Source organism: Pristiophorus japonicus, chromosome 3 (genome assembly GCF_044704955.1).
Source record: "Pristiophorus japonicus isolate sPriJap1 chromosome 3, sPriJap1.hap1, whole genome shotgun sequence".
Taxonomy (NCBI): Eukaryota; Metazoa; Chordata; class Chondrichthyes; family Pristiophoridae; genus Pristiophorus; species Pristiophorus japonicus.
In genome coordinates this window covers 80,240,472-80,257,779 of record NC_091979.1, presented here as the reverse complement: position 1 = coordinate 80,257,779, position 17,308 = coordinate 80,240,472, and the positions used below count along the sequence as shown (strand labels likewise).

Sequence of the window (17,308 nt, the reverse complement as noted above, 5' to 3'; positions counted from 1 at the left end):
GTGCCGAATAAGGGATTTTGCCAAAAGGGAAGTCAGCCTGAGGGTGGGAGAAATGGGCCGGGGTCGGGGAGGGGTGGGAGGAGGAGATCGGTGCCCCGGATGGGCCCGAAGTGTCAGCGGGCCGCGAAGCGTGGGTAGGCCCCCGGCGGGCCTAGTGTCGGCAGGTTGAGTATCAGCGGGCTCCCGGCGGGCTGAATATCACCGTAGCCCTGGCGAGCCGAGTGTCGGCGGGCCAAGTGACAGCTGGCTGAGTGTCAGTGTAGCCCTGACGGGCCGAGTATCGGTGTAGCCTCGGCGGGCCGAGTGTCGGTGGGCCGAGTGTCGGTGGGCAGAGTGTCAGCAAGCCCCCGGTGGGCTGAGTGTCGGCTTAGCCCCGGCGGGCCAAGTGTCGGCGTAGCCCCTGTGGGCAGAGCTTTGGTGGGCCCCCAGTGGGCCGAGTGTCGGCGGGCCGAGTGCCGGTGTAGCCCCTGTGGGCAGAGTTTCGGTGGGCCCCCAGTGGGCCGAGTGTCCGCGGGCTGAGCGTCGAGGTAGCCACGGCGGGCCAAGTGTCGGCGCGGCCCTAAATCGGGGTGGAGGTCGGCCGCAAGCTGCGCACGCTCCCCCGGCCACCAGAATCATGCCGGACGAGGGGTGGTGCCAGATAAGGGAGTCCCGGATAAGGGAGGTCTAACCTGTATACACAATGGAAAGACACTGACAGGAGTGGGTGTACAGAGAAATCTCGGAGTTCAAATACATAATTCCCTGTGCATGTGTGGGTAGAAAAATCCTTTATTAAAATCTAGCAGTATTTTAGCCTTGATAAAAATGGGCCAGAATACAATAGTAAAGAAATAATGACAAATGTATATCCTAAACTCTGGAACTCCCTCCCTAAACCTCTCTACCTCTCTTTCCTCCTTTAAGACGCTCCTGAAGACTTGAACAAGCTTTTGGTCATCTGCCGTAATTTCTTCTTATGTGGCTCAGTCAGTGTCAAATGTATTTATTTTTGTTTTATAACACTCCTGTGAAGCGCCTTGGGACATTTTACGATGTTATAAATACAAGTTGTTGTTGTATACAAAACATTGGCTAAGCCACAGTTAGAGTATTATGTGCAGTTTTGGGCAGTCCCAGTAGAGAAAAGATATTACAGTCACAGAGAAGGAAAGAATGAATATGCCTTTATAGAAAGACTTTCATGACATCAGAACGCTGTGAAGCACTTCACAGCCGACAAAGTATTTTTGAAGTGTAGTCGCTGTTGTAGTATATGGAAATGTGGCAACCAATTTGCGCACAGCAAGGTCCCACAAACAGCAATGAGAGAAATGGCCAGATAATATATTTTAGTGATGCTGGTTGAGGAATAGATAGTGGTCAGGATACTGGGAAAACTCCTCTGCTTTTCTTCAAATAGTGGAATATTTTACATCCACCTGAAAAGGCAGATGAAGCCTGAGTTTAATATCTCATTCAAAAGACAGCACCTCTGCCTTCAGTTCGGCTCAGAAGTTGGCCTAGATTATGTACTCAAGTCTTTGAAATGGAGTTTGAACCTATGACATTCTAACTCCGATATAAGAATGTTACCACTGAAGCAAGGTTAACACCTTAAAGTGGTTATAACACAGATTCACCAGGATTATTCCAGTGGTGATAAACTATAGTAATGAGGAGATATGGAACTATTTCCAATGGAGCAGAGATAAACATAGAAACATAAAAATTTACAGCACGGAAGGAAGCCATTTCTGCCCATCGTGTCCGTGTCGGCCGACCAACAGCTAACCAGCCTAATCCCACTTTCCAGCTCTTGGTCCGTAACCCTGTAGGTTACATAACTTTAAGTGCACATCCAAGTATTTTTTAAATGTGGTGAGGGTTTCTGCCTCTACCACCCTTTTAGGCAGTGAGTTCCAGACCCCCACTACCCTCTAGATGGAAATTTTCCCTCACATCTCCTCTAAACCTCCCCCCCAAATACTTTAAATCTATGTCCCCTGGTTGTTGACCCCTCTGCCAAGGGAAACAGGTCTTTTCTATCAACTCTATCCAGGCCCCTCATAATTTTATACACCTCAATCAGGTCTCCCCTCAGCCTCCTCTGTTCCAAAGAAAATAGACCCAGCATTTCCAATCTTTCTTCATAGCCAAAATTCTCTAGTCCAGGCAACATTCTTGTAAATCTCCTCTGCACCCTTTCAGGGTGCATTACAGGAAGTACGTGCAATCACGTACTTCCTGTAATGTGGTGACCAGAACTGCACACAGTACTCCAGCTGCGGCCTAACCAGTGTTTTATACAATTCAAACATAAACTCCTTGCTCTTTTATTCCATGCCACGACTTATAAAGGCAAGTATTCCATATGCCTTCTTAACCACCTTATCTACCTGGCCTGCTACCTTTCGGGATCTGTGGACAAGCACTCTAAGGTCCCTTTGTTCCTCTACACTTTTCAGTGTCGTACCATTTTTTTAAATTCATTTGCCTTGTTAGACCTCCCCAAATGCATCACCTCACACTTATCTGGATTGAATTCCATTTGCCACTGTACCGCCCACCTGACCAGTATATTGATATCTTCCTGCAGTTCGCAGCTTTCTTCTTCATTATCAACCGCACAGCCAATTTTAGTGTCATCTGTAAACTTCTTAATCATACCCCCAACATTCAAGTCCAAGTCATTGATATATACCACAAAAAGCAAGTGACCCAGCACTGAGCCCTGCAGAACCCCACTAGATACAGCCTTCCAGTCACAAAAACACTCATCAACCATTACCCTTTGCTTCCTGCCTCTAAACCAATTTTGGATCCAACTTGCTACTTTGCCCTGGATCCCATGGGCTTTTACTTTCATGACCAATCTGCCATGTGGGACCTTATCAAAAGCTTTGCTGAAATCTATATACACTACATCATATGCACTGCCCTCATCAACCCTCCTGGTTACCTCGTTGAAAAATTCTATCAAGTTAGTCAGACACGGCCTTCCCTAAACAAATCCATGCTGACTGTCCTTGATTAATCCATGTCTTTCCAAATGAGGATTTATCCTGTCCCTCAGGATTTTTCCAATAATTTTCCCACCACTGAGGTTAGGATGACTGGCCTGTAATTACTCGGTCTATCCCATTCTCCCTTTTTGAACAAAAGTTACAACATTAGCAATCCTCCAGTCCTCTGGTACCACACCTGCAGCCAGAGAGGACTGGAAAATGATGGTCAGAGCCTCTGCTATTTCCTCTTTTGCTTCTCTTAGCAATCTGGTCACATTTCATCCAGGCCTGGGGATTTATCCACTTTCAAAGCTGCTAAGCCCCTTAATGTTTCCTCTCTCATTATGTTTATCTCGTCTGATATTTCACAGACCTCCTCCCTCATTGCAAAGTCTGCATCGGCCGTCTCCTTTGTGAAAAAAATCCGACTGCACCTGGTATTCTCAGGCAGTCTCCAGTATACATCAAAAAATCGGCGCAGAAAGACGCCTTTTTTTTTAGGCAAAGTTTTGGAGGGAGTCAAGAACACATAAATATGCATCATCAAGCTTAAATTTTTCCAACTGAAAACGCAGAAAATGGAAGTTTCATGCAATTCTTTAAGTTTGGATTTTTTTTAAGTGCCACGCCACCACTGAAAGTCTCCAAACCGGGCTCGAGGGTTGGAGAGTCAGCCAGCAGAATCGGTCCCTCTGCCAGACACAGGGGCTCGGGGCTCGGCTTCAAAAGAAGCCTGGGGGTGGTGGGGTGATGTGGAAGCCGAACTGAAGGGATGAGAACCCTTACACTATGCCACTATGCAGCAAGCAACATCAAATGAAGCCCGGGGTGAAGAGGGGTGGGGGGGTTTCCCAATCTAAGCAAGCCCACTGCGCATGCTCAGACCTGGGTGTGGTCCATACTAGGGCGCCGAGCTTGGAGAGAGACACAACAAAGAAGCTTGTCCTGCCTGCCATTTTGAGCTTCTTACAAAGATATAATTTAATCATGGGGGCAATACTGACAATGCCATACCTCATGCAAGCCTTCTGCATGATGGTGCTGCAGAGGAGACAATTGATTCAACTTCATCGCATGAGGCACCTCAGAGCACGTATGGTGATGGGCAGGAGGCCTTCGTCATCATCATCATAGGCAGTCCTTTGGAATCAAGGAAGATTTGCTTCCACTCTTAAAAATGAGTCCTTAGGTGGCTGAACAGTCCAATACGAGAACCACAGTCCCTGTCACAGTTGAGGGCTTGATTTCTGCATGCTCTCGGCGATGAGACTCGAGGTGCTCGGCACCCTCCCGGATGCACTTCCTCCACTTAGGCTGGTCTTTGGCCAGGGACTCCCAGGTGTCAGTTGCACTTTTTCAGGGGGGCTTTGAGGGTGTCCCTGTAACATTTCCGCTGCCCACCTTTGGCTCGTTTGCCATGAAGGAGTTCCGAGTAGAGCGCTTGCTTTGGGAGTCTCGTGGCTGGCATGTGAACGGTGTGGCCTGCCCAGCGGAGCTGATCAAGTATGGTCAGTGCTTCAATGATGGGGATGCTGGCCTGGTCAAGGACGCTAATGTTGATGCGTCTGTCCTCCCAGGGAATTTGTAGGATCTTGCGGAGGCATCATTGGTGGTATTTCTGCAGTGACTTGAGGTGTCTACTGTACATGGTCCATGTCTCTGAGCCATACAGGACATAGTTAACGAGGAGGTTTTACCCACGTCGGATATATCGAGACAGGTGTTCATACCTGCGCCTGAGTGATGCAGACTGTGTCAGAAGGCTGCGTTTCCGCAAAGAAGTGGTAACTGCGATCTGTGAGTTAGTAAAAGCAGACCTGCAACCTAGAAACATCAGGAGGACTGCTTTGTCAGTTGAAGTGAAGGGTGGGGAGGTGTGGGTGTGTGTGTGGTGGTGTGGGTATGTATATGTGTGTGTACCGGGGACTCAGAATGGAACCAACTGGACAGCCTTCCTGTGTGTGGGGACCGAGAATGAGACCGGACAGCCTTTGGGCAGGGTTGGAGGTAAGTTGCTGCTGTGTGTTTTTCAATTCTTTCACTGTGTCCGGGCATCCGCTGCGTCGTTTTCCTTACCTGCGCTAATTTCCTTAACTCTAGGGAAGGTTTTTCAGGACAGGTCACATTCACTGGCCTAATCAAAACTGGAGTAACTCTCAGCTGGCCAAACTTCCCTAAATGGCCAGAAGTGGCGTGTGGTGACTGGTTACGCCCCCTTTGGCTGAAAAAAAAACTGACTTAAAACATTCGTAACTAAGTCAGTTACGCTGATGCAAATTGATTGGGGAAACTGGGGATTTTTAAGTTAGGCCAGAAAAAGCAGCCTGCTCCAAAAAAACGGCGCAAATACTGGGGATAATTGAGCCCTTATGAACAAGAGTAGGCCATTCAGCCCTTCCAGCCTATTCTGCCATTCAATGAAATAATAGCTGATCTGTATTATAACCCTACCCAACTGCCTTGGCTCCATATCCCTTCATACCCTTGGCTAGTAAAAATCTATCGCTCTTATATTTAAAATTATTATTTGAGCTAGCATCTACTGCTTTTTGTGGGAGAGTTCCACACTCCAACCACCCTTTGTGTGAAGAAGTGTTTCCTAAATTCGCTCTTGAATAGTTTGGCTCCAATTTTAAGGTTATCTCCCCTAGACTCCCCATCAGCAGAGAAAAAGTTTCTTGCTACCCAATCAAATCCTTTCAAAATCCTAAAAGCCTCAATCAAATCACCTATATCCTTTTATAGTCTATAGAAGATATCAGTTGTAGCTCTCTCTACCCATGGTAGCTATTATGAAATTGCAAGCGCCCTACTGCCCTTCTGATTAAGCATAGGATCATAGATATTTACGGCACAGAAGGAGGCCTTTCGGCCCATTGTGTCTGCGTCGGTCAAAAAAGAGCTATCCAGCCTATTCAACTTTCCAGCTCTTGGTCCATAGCCTTGCAGTGTACAGCACCTCATGAGTATATCCAAGTACTTTTTAAATGTGATGAAGGTTTCTGCCTTTACCACTTTTTCAGGCAGTGAGTCCCAGACCCCCACCATCCTCTGGATGAAAAGAAATTCTCCTCAATTCCCCTCTAATCCTTCTACCAATTACTTTAAAGCTATGTCCCCTGGTTATTGACCTCTCTGCTAAGGGAAATAGGTGTTTCCTATACACTCTATCGATGGCTCTCAGAATTTTATACACCTCAATTAGGTCTGCCCTCAGTCTACTCTGTTCCAAAGAATACAACCCCAGCCTATCCAATCTTTCCTCATGGCTAAAATTCTCCAGTCCTGGCAACATCTTCGTAAACCTCATCCATACCCTCTGTAGCCCTTACGGCTAAAGGGATCAAGGGGTATGGAGAGAAAGCAGGAAAGGGGTACTGAGGTGAATGATCAGCCGTGATCTTATTGAATGGTGGTGCAGGCTCGAAGGGCTGAATGGCCTGCTCCTGCACCTATGTTCTATGTTTCTATGTTTCTATCACATCTTTCCTGTAATGTGGAAATTATTTTTTTTGAGGGGAGGGGGGGGAGGGGGAATGCCAAGAGGGTTCCTCATTGCTATACGTCATGTTTAAAACTAAGCAGATAGCTAAAGTTCTGCAGTAACTCATAGAAATATAGAAACATAGAAAATAAGTGCAGGAGTAGGCCATCCGGCCCTTCGAGCCTGCACCACCATTCAATAAGATCATGGCTGATCATTCCTTTAGTACCCCATTTCCTGCTTTTTCTCCATACCCCTTGATCCCTTTAGCCGTAAGGGCCATATCTAACTCCCTCTTGAATATATCCAATGAACTGGCATCAACAACTCTCTGCGGTAGGGAATTCCACAGGTAAACAATTCTCTGAGTGAAGAAGTTTCTCCTCATCTCAGTCCTAAATGGCCTACCCCTTATCCTAAGACTATGTCCTCTGGTTCTGGACTTCCCCAACATCGGGAACATTCTTCCTGCATCTAACCTGTCCAGTCCCGTCAGAATTTTATATGTTTCTATGAGATCCCCTCTAATCCTTCTAAACTCCAGTGAATACAGGCTCAGTCGATCCAGTCTCTGGATTGGGGGACTGCCTTGAAAATGATCATGTGCCAGCTGTTGTTCTATTCTCAAGCCTCAGAAGTATAACAAGGATTAATGACATGGCCTTCTGGCTGGACAGGCCTATTAATGTATAGTAATTATTAAACCAGACTGAATTTTATGTATACACATACCTTATCAAGCCAAACAGAACATTTAACAAAAATGTCCCCAGGTGCTTCTCAAATGGGCACCAAGCTAGGAAAGAAGAAATTGGGGGATGATCAAAAATTAGATCATGAGCTTTAAGGAGGTATTTAACAATTAAGAGAGGTAGAGGGGCAGATAAGTTTAAGGACAAGAGTCCAAAGAAGGGAGTAAGGTAGTTCAAATGGTAGAGCAATGGGAGGGGGGCTGCACAAAAGGCCAGAGATGGAAGAATGAAACATTCAAGAGGGAAAACAGAACTGGAGATGATTACAGAGGAGAGGCAAGGTCATAGAGGGACATGGATTTTGAATTGAATAAAGTGGGAAGAGGGAGTCAGTGCAGGTTAGTGAGGATGGAGTCATGGATGAGTGAGACAATGCAGAACAGGATACATGCAGCAGAATTTTGGCCAAGCTAATTTATGGAGGATGGATGATGGGAGGCCAGAAAGGAGAGTGTTAAAGTAGTCAAGTCTGAAAGTGAGAAAGGCAGCAGAGGGACTGAGTCAGTGCTGGAGATAGCTAATGTTGTAGAGGTGGATGCAAGTGGTCTTGGATAGGATGAGAGTTTAAAGCTCAGCTCAGGGTTCAACAGGATGGCAAGATTATGAATGGTCTGGCCGTAGAGAGGACTGAAGTTCGTAGCAAGGGAGCGGAGACTGTGATGTGGACCATACATCTTCCCAAAGTTGAACTGGAGAAAGTCGTGACTCACCCAGAACTTCGGAGGCATTCAGTGGTTGAGAGAGAAGTGGAAGATCAAAAGTATCATAAAGAATTCTGCTGTATTGCTACTTTCACGTTTATGTAAAAGCATTTCAATTGTACATCAACGCACGAAAACCAAGCAGTGCAAAACGCCTCAATTCCACTTGGGTTTTCCACAGTGGTGAGTACATGTCCAACATGGTGTTCAGCTTGTGAACCTCCAAGCCACTTTATAAAAGGTTACTGCAGTAAATTTTGTAATTTTGAGAAAGCAGTTTCTCTCAGCCACGGGCTCATGATATTAAAAAGTTACCAGCTCCATTCTGAAAGGCACTGTTATTCACAGTACAAATTGGGACTTACCCTATGCTTTCCAAGTCAGGAAAGCTTGGAGGGGAATTGGAGGGGAATTTGCAGGTGATGTGTTCCCATGCGCCTGCTGCACTTGTCATTCTAGGTGGTAGAAGTCACGGGTTTGGGAGGTGCTGTCGAAAAAGCCTTGGCGAGTTGCTGCAGTGCGTCTTGTAGATGGTACACAATGCAGCCACAGTGCGTCAGTGATGGAGGGAGTGAATGTGGTGGATGAGGTGCCGACAAGTGGGCTGCTTTGTCCTGAATGGCATCAAGCTTCTTGAGTGTTGCTGGAGCTGCACTCATCCAGGCAAGCAGAGAGTATTCCATCACACTCCTGACTTGTGCCTAGTAGATGGTAGAAAGGCTTTGGGGAGTCAGGAGGTGAGACACTCGCCGCAGAATACCCAGCCTCTGATCTGCTCTTGAAGCCATGGTATTTATGTGGCTGGACCAGTTCAATTTCTAGTCAATGGTGACCCCCAGGATATTGATGGTAAGAGATTCAGCAATGGCAATGCCGTTGAATATCAAGAGAACATGGTTAGACTCTCTCTCCTGTTAGAGATAGTCATTGCCTGGCACTTATGTGGCATGAGTGTTACTTGCCACTTATCAGCCCAAGTCTGAATGTTGTGCAGATCTTGCTGCATTCAGGCTTGGACTGCTCAACTGAACACTGTGCAGTCATTAGCGAGCATCCCCACTTCTGACCTTAATATGGAGGAACATAAGAACATAAGAACATAAGCATTAGGAACAGGAGTAGGCCATCCAGCCCCTCGCGCCTGCTCCGCCATTCAACAAGATCATGGCTGTGTCCTAGGCCCAACCATCTTCAGCTGCATCATTATTGTCCTTCCGACTGCCACGCCCTTTTTATGGGCCTCTCCTACATGTAGCCCTGTTTCGCAGTTTCCCCAGATTGGCACCTCTTTTTTAGGTATGACTGGTGCAGCTCTTGACATGCTCGACAGCACTCCTCATTGAACCAGGGTTGGTCCCCTCGCTTGATGGTAATGGTAGAGTGAGGAATATACTGGGCCATGAGGTTACAGATTGTGGTGGAATACAATTCTGCTGCTGCTGATGGCCCACAGCACCTCATGGGTGCCCAGTTTTGAGTTGCTAGACATGTTGTGAATCTATCCCATTTAGCACGGTGGTAGTGCCACACAACACGATGGATGGTGTCCTCAGTGTGAAGATGGGACTTCGTTTCCACAGGGACTGTGCGGTGGTCACTGCTACCAATGATGTCATGGACAGATGGATCTGCAACAGGTAGATTGGTGAGGACAAGATCAAGTACATTTTTCTGTCGAGTTGGTTCTCTCACCACCTGCCACAGGCCCAGTGTGGCAGCTATGTCCTTCAGAACTCAGCCAGCTCGGGCAGTAGTGGTGCTACCGAGCCTATCTTGTGATGGACATTGAAGTCCCCCACCCAAAGTACATCCGTGCCCTTGCTACCCTCAGTGCTTCTTCCAAATGGTGTTCAATATGGAGGAGTACTGATTCATCAGCTGAGGGAGGGCGGTAGGTGGTAATCAGCAGGAGATTTCCTTGCCCATGCTTGACCTGAAGCCATGAGACTTCATGGGGTCCGGAGTCAATGTTCAGGACTCTCAGGGCCACTCCCTCCCGACTGTATATCACCTCTGGTGGGTCTGTCTTGCTGGTGGGACCTGGGACATTGGCTGAAAGGTATGATTCTGTGAGTATGACTTTGTGGATGAATATAACTATGAGTAGTCTGTGTGACAGCTCTCCCAATTTTGGCACAAGTCCGCAAATGTTGGTGAAGAAGACTTTGCAGGGTCAAATGGGCTGTGTTGTTGTCGTGTCCGAAGTCGGTGCCAAGGTTGATGCCGGGTGGTCTGCCTGGTTTTATTATTGTTTTTTGTAGTGGTTTGTTACAACTGAGTGGCTTGCTAGGCCATTTCAGAGGGCAGTTAAGAGTCAACCACATTGCTGTGGGTCTGGAATCAGAGAGATTTGGGTGCCCTCGTGCAAGAAACACAGAAAGCTATAAAGGTACAGCAAGCAATAAGGAAGGTAAATGGCATGTTGTCCTTTATTGCAAGGGGATTGGAGTATAAGAGTAAGGAAGTCTTGCTACAATTGTACAGGGCCTCAGCGAGACCACACCTGGAGTGCTATGCAATGTTTTGGTCTCCTTATCAAAGGAAGGATATACTTGCCTTTGAGGCAGTGCAACAAAGGTTCATTAGATTGATTCCTGGGATGAGAAGGCTGTCTTATGATGAGAGATTGTGTAGAATGGACCTATACTTTCTGGAGTTTAGAAGAATGAAAGGTGATCTCATTGAAACATACAATATTCTGAAGGGGATTGACAGGGTAGATGCTGGGAGGTTGTGTCCGCTGGCTGGAGTGTCTAGAACTAGGGGGCACAGTCTCAGGATAAGGGATAGGCCATTTAAGACTGAGATGAGGAGGAATTTCTTCACTCAGAGGGTTGTGAATCTTTGGAATTCTCTGCCCCAGAGGGCTGTGGATGCTGAGTCTCTGAGTATATTCAAGGCTGAGATAGATCATTTTGAGTCTAGGGGAATCAAGGGATTATTGAGATAGAGCAGAAAAGTGGAGTCGAGGTCAATTGATCTTATTGAATGGCAGAGCAGGCTCAAGGGGTCGTATGGCCTACTCCTGCTCCTATTTCTTATATTCTTATGGAGTCACATATAGACCAGACCAGGTAAGGGGACAACAGATTTCCTTCCCTAAATGACATTAGTAAACCAGATGGGTTTTTACGACAATCCAATAGTTTCATGGTCATCATTTCTGATACTAGCCTTCTATTTCAGATTTATTTAATTAACTGAATTTAAATTCGCAAGCTGCCGTAGTGGGATTTGAACTCATGTCTCCAGATCATTAGTCTAGGCCTCTAGATTACTAGTCTAGTAACATAACCACTATGCTACTGTTCCCATGAATTGGCATTTCCCAATAAAAATTAACCCTGTTGAAGTTTGATTTGTCACACTCACTCAATTTCTATCTTTAAAAATGTCCAATTTATTATACCTAAACTGAAGTTATATTTTAGATTGGAAAAATAAGTACTGTCGTTTTTCCAGAGGGTGGAGATGAAAATACTAGCATTCTGTGCATGGCAAACACATAGTTACCATCAGGTCGAAAGTGCAACATAAACGATTAAATGTGATGTTGAACACCCATTTCAAACAAAATCTGCCTACAAGGTTCATTATTTAGATTCATTTTTACAGGGAATTGAGAAGTTAGCACTTGTTTATAAACAGGTTGTCAAACCAGTTCTCATGTAGATTAGCAATCTTTAAGCATCCATTCTGACCTTGTATGTATCAACAATTTAGAACACTTGAAGACACAATCTGGAATTAAACAATTATAGCATGACCTAATTGATGAAAAATTTATCAGCAGCTTTCAGGAACCGAACTTGAGCTGTGGGCATATCATTCAGTTTTGTACAACAAGCAAAACACTAAAAGCATACACGGAACTTGAAACAGAAATACAAAATTGGTGTACAAGATGTAACTTTGCAGAATTATTTTTTCCAGTTAGCAATTTTTCCTCTTCCCTCCTGAAGAAGTTGCCCAACATTTACACATATGAACTTTGAGGAAATGATCAGGAGTGGGATCCTACCCAAATTTCCCCTCCCTAACTCAGGCCACTGTTGTTTTTTTTTAAATTTTGGTATGAAGTTTATTCTTTTGTTTAAACTGTGGACATTTATGCTTTCTTGTTGACTTCCTTCTTCAGTTTTGACAAATCGTGTTTGATGAGTCAGTCTCCACCCCTGCTCGGATGAATTAGTTTACTGACGATCAGGATTCAAATATGAGAGATTCCTTGACATTACAGCTCAACTCCTCACCAGATAAACTCACTGAAATATCAAGGGAACCCAAAAATACAACCTTCTGATTAGCTGAAAGGTTCAATTTCAAATTTGGTTAATTGATTAATTAATTGATTAATTATGCTTCAAGACACTTTGCCCTGCTCTGATAAGGCATCAACCATTCTTGTCCTTTGTTATATATGTGGCCACAGAAGGTAATCCACTAACTTTTAAGATGGAATGTGATTTTTTTTTAAACTGGAATGGACTCGAAATAAGGCGCTAGATCAAACAGAAGTAGAAACCGATCCAAAAACAATTCAACCTTAACTGCACCAGAATACTGACTGAGTCCTTCCATTTAAATTTTCTCTATCTGTCTGGTTATCCTCAGTTGCAATACAGATTGCCTATTGTTACTTAAAGGGAAATACAAATCATATATGTTGTAAGGACGCGACTGCTGCAAACGAAGTTGAAGTAGTTACACATGCGCAGTTTCAGTGTTTTTTCGGTTGTTTGCTAACTGAACAGAAAATATTGTTGCCATTACAAAGAAAGCATTTCGAGAGAAAGGAGGGAGGGGGTGGCAAAAAGAGATCGTTACTGCCGAACAGAACCGCATCAGGAAAAGAAAATCTGTGCCAGCAAAACACAGTAAACGTACATTTTTATTAATTTTCTTCTCCTTTTCCTTCGCACGGAGATTGCACACCGTACAAACAAATCTCCGTAACTCTCCCCCGTGAAAATATCATACATGAGGGGAAATTTCTTCACCCAGAGGGTGGTGGGGGTCTGGAACTCATGCCTGAAAAGGTGGTAGAGACAGAAACCTTCACCACATTTAAAAAACACTTGGATGTGCACGTAAAGTGTCGCAACCTACAGGGCTACGACCAAGAGCTGGAAAGTGGGATTAAGCTGGATAGGTCTTGGTCAGCCGACGCAGACACGGTAGGCTGAAATGGCCTCCTTCTGTGCTATAAATTTCTATGATTCTATGATTACTACAAACCAACTCACGCTATTATGCATCATTAAACCAACCCATAGCTCCATAGATTCAGGCATGTGATATGGCTATATTATTATACATTCATATTTAAAACGCCACGTAGAACGCTTCTGCACAGCTTCTGGTTCATTGGCAGCAGCTTCTGGTTTGTTGGCAACAGTCACTCTGATGTTGTAAAGGGAAATAATTATACACTTACCATAATCTCTTATTTACCCTTTGTGGCACTGATGCTTCAGAACTGCTACTTCGATGTAGTCTGGGAGCACACACTATTAGGAACTCTCCCATTTGTGACATCATAAGAACATAAGAATTAGGAGCAGGTGTAGACCATACAGCCCCTCGAGCCTGCTACACTATTCAATAAGATCATGGTTGAACTTCTACAACAACTCCACTTTCCCACCCTATCCCCATATCCCTATCGATCTCAGCCTTCAATATAGTCATCAAGTCAGCATCCACAGCCCTCTGGGATGGAGAATTCCAAAGATTCACAACCCTCTGAGTGAAGATATTTCTCATCTCAGTCCTAATATCATGATAGTCTTGTAACATCATAAGTGAGAAATGATCCCAAAATCTACTATCCTCAGTAATGATGTAATTGGAGTGGATGCGGGGATTTCTCACCAGCAGGTCTAAAACAGGGTAACCAGGGAAGCATGAGACACACCAGTAAATGCATGTAATCACCCTCAACATTTTGGATTATAGAACAATTCAGTAGAATATAACTTCCGCTTTAAATAAACAATGGTAGTACATTAAAAGGTGCAATTCTTCCCAATTTGCTTTTCATCGTTTTAAAGTACAATACTAAACAAAGGCATTTACTGAAAACTGTACCTTTTTTAATTAACTTTGCAAGATATTTTAGTTTTTCTGTCATAGTTCACAACTGGAGAACATGGCTATTGTCACCATGTTAGCCAGTGGGTAGCACTCTCATCACCGAGTCAGAAGGTTGTGGGTTCAAGTCCCACTCCAGGGACTTGAACACATAAATCTAGGCTGCTACTCCAGTGCATTGCTCAGGGAGTGCTGCACCATCAGAGGTGCCATCTTTTGGATGAGACATTAAACCGAAGCCACATCTGCTGTCTCAGGTGGAATTAAAAGATCTCTTGGCACTATTTCGAAGAAAAGCAGGAGAGTTATCCCCGATATCCTGGCCAATATTTATCCCTCAATCAACATTACAAAAACAGATTATCTGTCATTTTCACATTGCTGTTTGTAGGAGCTTGCTGTGCACAAATTGGCTGCCACGTTTCCCACATTACAACAGTGACTACACTCCAAAAGCACTTCATTGGCTGTAAAGCGCTGTGAGACGTCCGGTGGTCGTGAAAGGGGCTATATAAATGCAAGTCTTTCTTTCTTTTTATTGATTATAAACTTCACCAATGTTTCCCTACTTGGAGGGAGCTAACTGCAAATGATTTGAAAACATTACAGGCATTCTAAATCTAGTAAAAAAATGCATGAGTTAACTAAAATTTCAATATTCCATTAAATGTGTTGTTGCTTCATATAGTTCTGATGAAGGGTTTACAGCTGAACCAGTCTCTCTTTTCAGAAGCTGACAGAATATTAAGATAAATTATATATTTGTGTAGCACCTTTCACATAACAAAATGTCACAAGGAGTTTTAGAAAAGCAGAAAAGTTAGGCAAATGATTAAATGCATAACCAAGTAAGTATTGAGGAGGTTTTGGGATGAGGAGAGAGGGGTAGTAAGGAAAAGAAGTTTGGAGAGAGAGCTCCAGAGTATAAGGATGTGGTGTCTAAAGCCTCTGTCGCCAACATTAAAAGCAGAGGGAGCAACTAACACAGAACAAACCAGAGTCAGAAGAGCAGAGGGTGCATGATGAGACACGGGGCTGGAAAAGATTGTAGAGGCATTGTGCAGTGAGTGGTTTGAAGAAAAGGATATGAAATTTGAAATGCATTGGGGTCAGGGAGCCTGTGGAGATTTACAAGAATGTGGTGATGGGTGTGCAGGACTTTGTGCAGGACAGAGGCAGAGCTCTGGATAAGTTGGAGTTTGTTTATGGTGGATCTGGGAAGCTGGTGAGGAGAGTGTTTAAGAAGGTGAACCTTGAGGTGACAAGGACCTCTGAGGGTGAAGTAGAAACAGTGGAAGGCTGGCATCTGGTATTGAACATCCTAGTCAGATTGTAGGTGGGAGGGAATGCATGGTGAGTCAGGTTAACTAAGCATAAGCGAAATGACAGCCGGGAGGATTAGAGAATAGAATACAATACATGAAACAAACATTGATAGTTGGTTATAAAGATAATAATTGAATTTACCAGTTCAGATGACATCAAACTGCTAGAGCAAGGTGTGATCAGCAGACCCCAAGGCTGAATGACTGTCTTAAGAACATCAATGGAATGGAATGCATCCATGGAAGTTACTGTAGGAAGAAAAGAATGTCCCAAATTAAATACACCCACTCTTCATTAAACTCACAGTATATACTTTTTGAAAAATACTTTGCAGTTGATCTAGTGGTCTAACTTCATAATCACAACTCAGATTATACTTATTAATCATTTTAAATGCATTTAAACATCATCTGAAATCTTGGTAAGTTTACTACCTTGAAATCACACTTGGGAATCCTATTCGCTACAATTAATTTTTAGCGACACCCTGAAAGCCTCCTTGATCAAGGGAATCCCTGGCCCAAGACGGGCCAAAGTGGAGAAAGAGTATCCGGGAGGACGCTGAGCACCTCGAGTCTCGCCGAGAGCATGCAGAAACCAAGTACAAACAGCGGAAGGGCAAACCAGACTCCCCACCCACCCTTTCCTTCAACCACTATCTGCCCCACCTGTTACAGAGACTGTAATTCCCATATTAGACTGTACAGCCACCTGAGAACTCACTTTTAGAGTGGAAGCAAATCTTCCTCGATTTCGAGGGACTGCCTATGATGATGACAATTAATTATTTGGTTTCTCCTCCCCCTGCTACCAGCCCGTCCAGAGTTCCTTTGGAGAGCATTCTAAAACATGTCAGAAATCAGGAAATGTACTACGCATTGGAATTTAAAGGGGTATTGCCTTCACGAAGAAGTTTGGCAAATATTATTGGTTTGCAAATACACAATTATATGATGTACAGCGTAGTGCAAACATTTCACCGTGACAAAAACCGCATCCTCCCTTCAACAAATACAAATCTTGGTACCTTTTTTTTCGGGACGACAGTGTCCCTTTAATGTTCAACTGCCAGAATCTGTTCAAGATTTGTCGGCTTTTGTATTTATTAATTCAATGGAATTCTGAAACATGAGCTGGTTGGCAAGAGGAATAGCCCCGACTGCCAGCAAATAAAAAGCAAGGTTTCTGCATCCGGGTCCGGATCATACCTCTTCTCCCCTCCCTTACCAAACACAAACGTCTCACCGTTCCCACGAGAAAAAGATCATCTCAGTTTTCTTCTGGGAAAACTTAGTTTTTTTGAGGACGTGCTTTATATTTTTAAGCAAGAATTAAATAAACCGGTTATGCATTCTGCCTTTGGTCCGCAAAATTATACAGCAATAGGGTACATTCTGCACGCTGCCACTTGTTTCAATCTCCTCGTTTATTCATTCAATGTCGTTTAATATAAAAACCTAGTTAGCGACCAAAGGAAACAGTCCCAAGTAAGGTTTTGTTTTCAGCAGCCTGTGACTGGGATGCTGTCCCAGGGCAGGTTTTGGGAAGCGCTGTGTAGTCCATCTGATGCTCAGGTACACACACCACACACCAGCTCAACCTGCCACGTATTGCCAAGAACATGTCAGTGATCAGCCGCTCCAGTGATAACTGCAAGTACTTTTCAAAACCACGAAAAACGATGTCGCCTCTAAACTTCTTTAAGGCCGTTTATCGCGAGAATCGTTTTAACAATTCGCTGAGTTTTATACTAATGTTATACAGCATATAATAACCCCCAAAACCCCAGATAGTGCACCCTTATTACTGACCTGCTCTTCTGAACACTCGCTACTGTGGGATTTCTGTGCAGTAATCTGGTGGTACCGTGAGCTAGGTCACTGGTTTCAAAGGACTGAAGGAATTCAATTCCGATTTGGTGGACTTTACCGGCGATTTTTAAATCGCATTTCCTGATTCTGTTCG

The 17,308-nt window shown here is 44.4% G+C and overlaps 1 protein-coding gene across 8 annotated transcripts in view; it reads right to left on the bottom strand.

Moving 5' to 3' along the window:
- slc12a8 (solute carrier family 12 member 8) overlaps positions 1-17,186 on the bottom strand; it is a 250,883-nt gene extending 233,697 nt beyond the window's left edge. For 6 of the 8 annotated variants that reach the window (XR_011592652.1, XM_070875492.1, XM_070875496.1 and 3 more), the window contains exons 1-2: positions 16,067-16,162; positions 15,485-15,591 (exon numbers count right to left, since the gene is read on the bottom strand). The gene's annotated coding sequence lies outside the window, so the exon portion shown is untranslated. Of the gene's footprint in view, positions 1-15,484; positions 15,592-16,066; positions 16,163-16,370; positions 16,399-17,154 lie in introns of those variants that run through there. The other 2 variants (XM_070875493.1, XM_070875494.1) reach the window with 2 other exon arrangements.
- Positions 17,187-17,308: the final 122 nt, after the last annotated feature.